This window comes from Eurytemora carolleeae, unplaced genomic scaffold (assembly GCF_000591075.1).
Source record: "Eurytemora carolleeae unplaced genomic scaffold, Eaff_2.0 scaffold63, whole genome shotgun sequence".
NCBI classification, from domain to species: Eukaryota; Metazoa; Arthropoda; class Copepoda; order Calanoida; family Temoridae; genus Eurytemora; species Eurytemora carolleeae.
Window position 1 is genome coordinate 420,645 of NW_019396024.1, and position 8,146 is coordinate 428,790.

Genomic DNA, 8,146 nt, shown 5'->3' on the forward strand with positions numbered 1-8,146 from the left:
GGGGGCCTTTTCTTGGACCAGAAAAGGTCGAAATTAATGACTCATTACACAATAAAGTTTCTCGATTTAAAAAAAGTTTTGACAAAAAGAAGCATATTGTATAAATCTTGTATGGAAGTTTTGCATTTATTGCTGTGTGATTGGATTTGAAAAAAAAATATTTTGATATTTTCAAATCTGAAATCTTTTCTTTACTGGTTCATCAACCTAGCTCGATATCTGAGGGAGATATCATCATTTTCGGAGATCCCTGACAAGGAGGGGGGGGAGGAGTGAAAAAATGGTATTTCACCCCCCCCCCCCCCCCCCCCCCCAGTAAAATCAGATTTAACCTTATCGTCAGCCTCTGGGCTTCAAAAACTTCTTTAATTTAGGTATGGGGGAAATTGGAGCTCAAGATTATTTAAACTCAGCGGTACTCCGAGCTGTTGAAGCTTGTTTAGGATTACTGCTTCCAATTTTAGCTTACTGCCTTCTTCCTCCATACAGGTAAAAAATAATCTATCAGAATTTTTCTTTGGCTCTACTTTTTCCTAAGGTAGATAATCTTTCTTTCAAACTCGTTACCAAATTTGCCAGACAAATGGTTGTGATTCTGATACGGATGATTTTCAAAAATTTGCTTTTCTGGTTTCTTCAAATCCTTTTTTTAGTTTGGAAGGTTCTACAGTAAACAGTAAAAACCCTGTTTTATTCCTAACTCGGAACAAAGAAACATAAAGAAAACTTCCAAGATTTAGCATTTTAAGTAAATGAATTCACCTCAAACTCATCTTTGTGGTTGAATGTAACAAGGTCCATCACCGGACATCCTTACATCCTTCTGAAAATGATTCACACTTAAAACCTCGTTTGAACCCTTTTTATTCAGTCAATATCATGATATAATTTTCCTATACTGGGTTGAATCTAAAGACTTCATATACCTGGGTTACTTTACCCTATACATTATACCTCTGAATTCTGGCAAATATAAACCTTTATTTTATATGTTCAACGAGACTAAAACATTTTATGGATTCTGTTTATACCATTTCTCTGGAGAATGAATCCAGAACCTTATCAATAAAAAGCAAGTTTTAATATTTTTATATTCATATCAATGTTAATTGTTGAATTAATTTTATTGGGTAGGTTTCATGCATCATGTGTATTTTATGAATGTAGTTTTCTGACCCACTTTTATTTTTTTATTTTCTTATCAGTGTAGTGTTCAGGTCAGACTGACCGCATTTCATATACGGTGGACCAAATACATTCTTGAATGTAAACTCACTAGCACTCATATACTTGTGTATATAAATCATCAAAAGCTAGTGTTACCAACATGAGCAATAAAACTAAAATCAATACAGACTTATCAAAATCTGTGATCAACCAAGGATTGGGTGGTGAGAGTTCTGAGTGGATAGAAGGAAGAAAGGATAAAAGTGTTAGAGGAGAAGTCTAAAGTGAACGTAAATGGTGAGTTAAAGCTAGATTGGTCGGAAAACAACGATGTTCTCAATGCTATTCTGAAGGCAGTGTTAAAACCTGTTATCTCAGGACGAGACTAGTTAAGGATTTGGAGGAGAAAAATAGGGCTCAAGCAGATCTCCTTAGTTTGAAGGTGATTTGATAATTACCAGTCCTGAAGGGATATTCAAGGTCAGCTTTGTCAAATATAGGGAAGAATTGTTGAAAGAGAAGAAATCTGTCACAGATCATGCATGTGAATTGCTTTGACGCAAATATGACATCAAAGTTCCCCCACTAATATATCTCTGCTTGTCATCAAATGCAGAGCAAAAATATATTAATAAAAATATAGAATAGGGAAGAGTGATCTGTTTGGGAGAAACTATCCAACCAGATTAAGAAAGGAGGGAGGGAAGAAGAGAACATCTATGCCAACTACATGATGACAAGCAAGAAAAATAGCATTTTGTTTGAACTGAGAGCGCTGAAGAGAGAAGGAAACTGAAGAAGATATTCTCTGATGGAAACGGGAAAATATCAATCACAGTAAATGAAAATAGCACCAAGGATCCCATCAGCTTTGTTGTTGAGGAGAAGTTTGGAATCTGTAAAACCATGAGAATCATGGAAAACAAAGATCTAGTTAAAAATGTCAAAGCTAAATAAATAGTGACTTGTAACAGTGATATACCAAATATGTGTTTTTTTTTTAACATTGAGTTAGTGAGTTATTTGTATTATAAAATCGGTTATTTTTTTATTACTTAATTTTCTTATTAACAATCATAGGCGGTTTAAGGGGGGTGGAAGTCCATTACCCCCCCCNATTTTCTCATTTAAGTATAGTTTTTATTCATTCTTCTATATAAATAACCAAGTTTACTTGAAGGTGACAGCATCATAAAAATAAATTTTGAGTAAGATATCAATTATCATGTTTCTACATATTAAATCCCTCCTCCATAAAATACATCCGTACTTTTTCCAGTACCCGGCATATCTCAGGAATATGCACATTACTAAAAAAGAGGCCTTGGTATCGACCACTGAAAGTTTAAAACTAAAACTTTGTGATATAAATATTGCCAGCTCAATACAGTGCTCTCGCCAGTTTGGCAGTTTATAATGTGAAGCATCTTTGGTATTTTTTTATATGAACGCTATATGGATAATTTATATGTTTTACTATTAATTTACTAGACTAACATGATTGATATGTTATGTTAAATTGTTATATTGTTATGGTTTCGCTTAGATACCATTTTTGCTAATTAAAAAGTGATTTTGCACTAGATTTTCACAATGTATTCTTGACATTTTTTTACATGCTCATCATAACTGTTCTTGAATATGTTTAAAGATTTAGACTCCTTTATATAGTCCGGCAAACTGTTCCATGGGTTTATCACTCTAGGGAGGAAAGGTGCCACAATGTCTAACATACAGAAAACACAAATAAATCATGATCCAGAATAATGTGTCTACTAAGCATGTACAAAAAAATCGTATTTTTGATCTAAAATTTACTTTTTAAGATTCTATTTCTCAAAACAATACTCATAATTGTCAATACTTTGAAGAGCTTGAGTTAAACAATTAACGTAAAAGTCTGGAAACAAATAAATTTAGTATTTTATCCTTAAACATCCAAAGTCTACCAGGTAAATTTGAAGAATTTAAAACTTTTTTTAGCCACAAACTGGTTATATTCTGACCATCCTTAAAACTGTAAAAATTGTTCCTGTCTTCAAGAATGGATAATCTGATAAATTTACAAATTGCAGACCAATTAGTTTACTTTCATCTTTTTCTAAACTTTTCGAAAAAGTAGCGGGAAATCAAAACATGAAATATCTAAATAAGTTTAAACTTCTATGAGCACCAGTATGGGTTTAGGGCAAAGCATAACACTACCCATCCTTTAATCCACTTTCTAGATAATTTACCAAGCCTTAAATAAACCGGAATCTGATTATACTTTACGAATTTTCATTGATTCAACTAAAGTTTTTGACACCTATGATATAGATTTACTACTCAAAAAGTTAGATCATTATGGGTTTAGACGGATATCCAATCGGTGGTTTGAAAATTATTTAAATGGAAGAAAGCAGTTTACTTCAATCAAAGGTGTAAATTCCTCTCTTGAAAATATACTTTGTGGAGTTCCTCAGGGGGTCAATATTAGGCCCAATTTTATTCTTAATTTTCATAAATGACCTTCCAAACGCATCTAAACTGTTCACTATACTTTTTGCTGATGACACAACATTACAATATTCTTCTAACTCTAAAAATTATATACGATTTTTCAAATTTAGAGCTTTCAAAAATTGCAGACTGGTTCAAAGCGAATAAACTATTATTAAATGCCTCTAAAACAAAGTATATACTTTTCAGAAAACAAAAGTTCTGGTAGGTGACTCACTTAAACTTTTCATCGAAATTAAGGAAATAGATAGAAAAGGTAGTGGTTTTAAAAATGTAAAGTTTGTGGGAATACATCTTGATGAAAGCCTAACCTGGAATTACCATCATAAAGCTGTAAAAGTCAAACCATCTAGCGCAGTGTTTGCAATTGCATTATCAAATATAAGAAATCTACTTCCAAGTAACATTAAGCATACTCTTTATAACTCATTATTTCAATCATTTGTAGAATATGGAATTTCATGAAGCCTAGGGAGGGGGGAGAAATGAAAGTCTTGAAATCAAAAAAAATAACTTTCTCCAAAAACGTTCAGTTAGAATTATTGAAAATGCAAAAATAGCTTTACATACCGATCCTCTACTCTTTACGTATAAAATCCTTAAGCTAAATTATTTGACTGAATTTAATCAAGCAACATTTATGTCAAAATACACGAAAAACCTTCTACCCTCCTTATTTAACAACATTTTTAAAAAATTCGGAAATTTTGAACTATCAAATTAACATTCTGAATACAGGCTCATTATAATATCATCCCTCTCATGGAATTCTTACGATATAGAATAACCTGCCACTTGATTTAAAAAGAAGTGCCTTGTTAGGCACGTTTAAAAGTTTATTAGAAATGTTCTCAAAGTGCAATTAACCTTCTTGTTATTCTTGCAAAAAATGGATATAGAACTTTGTAGGTTTTTGTACATTTTTGTAATCTTTTTCTGTTATAAACGTTAAAACTGAAAAATCAATTATTTTGTTACACTGCACCTTGGTCTCTCTAAATTTAGCTAGTAATCCTTAAGGGTCTGACGTGACTTATTGTAAATTTTTACAACCTAGTGATATTCATCATATTGTAAACGTTTTAATATTTATAATTAGGCGGGGATAATACCAAAAACAGCAAATAGCAAATCTCCACCTAATTGCTATAATACATACATATAGTAAACAATGTAAAAATATATTTTTGCCTGTAACATTATAACTTGTATTTTTATTTTTAACAATAAACTATATATAATCTTATCTGAAACTTTGCTAACTTGATCAAAAAATTAAGCAAACAAAATATTATATTTATCTTCCAACTTGTTTAATACTAGGAAATTTAGTTCCCAACCAGACAGTAGTGATTTATACCAGAGTAAGAGAGATATATACAGGTAAACTCTTACTTAAATATAAGTCAAAACTGCTTTTACTAATAAAGAATTGTTCATACAAGGGTGTCCGAAAACGGTAAAAGGAGATTTATCACCTCATTTGAAATCAGATTTTCAGATTGATGGCCATTTTTATATCCAACAACATGTTGACATTTGGCACCAGCAAAAAAATAGAAAGTACAAAATTAAAAGCATCATCCATGAAAAATATATTTTTTTAAATCAAAACTCATTCAGTATTAATAAATTAAAAAAATAAATCATTAGGAAGGTACATTTTTCAATTTCAAAACATGTTGATTTGGGTATCAAAAGATGTGTCTCTATATATTTTTGAAAAGCCCTTAACCCAGCGAATTCAGATATGCAAAATTATTTGCAAAATTGTTAAAAACTATTTTTGTATTCAAGGAAATCTGAACATGTGCAAATTTCCTTTAAAGATGTCTGTCAAAAAAACAGTGCTTTCTGCCACCTTTTGTTAAAGGCTTTTTAAAGAGCTATAGAATACTGAGATCCAATGACTAAAAGTAGGTTTAAATATAGATTTAGTCTGGTATACAGAAGTAAAGTAAGGCTATACATCTCTCATTTATCTCCCAACAGATATTCAACATTTCAGTAATAACATTTTTCTTTCAAAGTTATTGCTATTTTCGAAGAATTAAACTTCCAGTGCTTTTGATGAGTTCTTTTAAGCTCTGTCACTCCTGTCACGTCTGTTTTAGTTTGGGCCGTGACTGTATTATCTTGTATTTGTTTGTTTCAATATTTCTGTAATAATTTATTTGCTAGCAATACAATGCTCTCAATGACTAGATTTGCAAGAAAAAGTTTAAAATATAACTTTTTGCACAAGTCAAAACTTCAAAACGAAGCAAAAATTCATAAAATGACCAGACATTTGAAATATAACCAGATATCTGCCATTTTTAATTTTAATCGTTTGAACTATATGTTAATTTGAACTACTAACAGAGCATCATATCCTGTAGTTGAAATTGGAATTATTTTCTTTGAACTTTGCAGCAGTTTAAAGTTTGAGATAAGATTTAGAGGAATATTACCAAAAATACAGTTCAAATTCGCAAAGAAATAATTCAAATTCAAACAAAAAAAATACAAATGTACACAAAAATTGTGTAAATGTACAAAACAAAGTTTTTATTGTACATAAAAAAATAGTTCAAATGCACACAAAGCCACATAATTACAGCCTCATGAGTCCAGGCAACACCTGGTATTTTTGCTAGTGATATATTGAATCAGTTGGACAATTTAAGAGAATCTGAATTAAAGTCAAAACCTGGATCTGAGACGAAATAAGGTTGTTAAACACAACTGTAGCAGTCTTTGTCTTGCAAAATGCGTTACCTGTTCAAGAGTTTATAGATTGGTAATTTTCATTTATTTCATGTCTCTGATATTGATGTAGTTCTTGCGCTATATCCTGTGAAACTGTTTCTTTCATTCACAGTAGAGGAAACATTAATTTTTTTCCACATCGGCTCTTTATTCCTGTGGGTATATCAGCTCCCTTAATCAATAAACGTTATTTAATATATTACTAGATAATAGTATATACTAGGTTGTATGCACATGTTTTTAAAATTCCGATGTACACATTACTACATCTTATCACCTTTTCAGCTTTCCTACAAATTCCCTCTTGCCAATAAGAATAACTATTGAGCCCTAAATCTAGCTTTGTTTTCAAAATATTCAAACTCTTTAAAAACTTTCAAATCTAACTTGATCTAACTTAATCTTTTTTAGGCAAAGCTTAACACCTGGAGAACGATTAAGCCAAGTTAGTATGGATTCAGTTTAGAAAAAGAAGATTTATACATACTATGTTCAAGAATCTTGTAATAAACATCAATAGTTTTTAACTCTCCTATTTATGTTCTGGAAAACATTACTATTTACATAACATTTATTGACACTTCACAGTTTTTAATTAATCCAACAAATCAACATTCAACATAGCAATTATATTATTAAAATGGCTTTATCATCAATTTTGGTAATAATTTATAAAACCTATAGTAACTGGTCTTTTGCATATTCGGTTAATATTTGTCAACCTTGTTTAGAAGTCGGGCATGGGCATACATTGCATCGATGAAAAAAAAACTCAAAATATATTCAGTAATACAAAATGAGAACTAAATAAAAAGATTAAGCCACAGTAATAACCAGACAACTGCAGAATAGGAAGACGACATTAAGACAAAACAGAAGTGCATTTGATGTTGTTACAAAGCAAAAAGTTTAATTAGTAAGTGGAATGGGCCTGTTTACACTGCACAATTGCTGTGCCTCATGTTCATTGGACTATTTAAAGTCATAACTTTAGTCTAAAAGTCGACTTCCAATTCCAGAGTTTTCTGTATATATAGCACTAAATACATATAAAATATAGATACGGCCGGGTATGTGTTAATATTCTTTAATTGGTTTAGGGAATCTGTAGATAATTCCTATTTTATCTAGTAAAAACTGCTATTTTCATCCTCTAGACAATTAAAAATATAATAATAATGACAACCGTATGCATGGTCAAAACTTAAACAAACAAATTGTAAACATAGCAGAATTCGTCACTGAATTCCCATATTTATAGGGACACCCTGTATGAAATCAGTAATTTTTTATATTTATCAAATATTTTTTTATTAGCTGTAGAAATTACACAGATAAGACAAATGGTATAATTTACTTACAGGTCATACACTTTTGTATATGTTTTTTTTGATCTTGATACATGCTCATTTAAACTCTTGTTCGTGTATCAAGCAATATATTGTACGTACTCTGAAAGGTTTAAACAAATTAGTACACATATTTAGTCCTTTCTGTGGAATCAGTGATACATTATTTCATCAATATTTAAAAATTTTTTGGAACAGGAAGACAACTTTTAGACTAATTGTGCAGTGTGCACAGACCCATTTCACATAACAACTGATTTTTAAGGTTTTTGTAAAACCATTTGCTTTATAACAATTCATTACATATGCAGATAATTCCTGTCGTCTTAATATTCCACAGTTTTAAGGGTCTCACTGTAGTTTATATCTTTAATATT

The 8,146-nt window shown here is 30.7% G+C and overlaps 1 long non-coding RNA gene across 1 annotated transcript; it reads left to right on the forward strand.

Annotated features, from left to right (window-relative positions):
• The first annotated feature begins 377 nt into the window (after positions 1-377).
• Positions 378-6,947, forward strand: LOC111706012 (uncharacterized). The gene is made up of 3 exons (XR_002766125.1): positions 378-489; positions 4,993-5,052; positions 6,832-6,947. It is a non-coding gene; the product is annotated as an uncharacterized LOC111706012 (long non-coding RNA).
• The last annotated feature ends 1,199 nt before the right edge of the window (positions 6,948-8,146 follow it).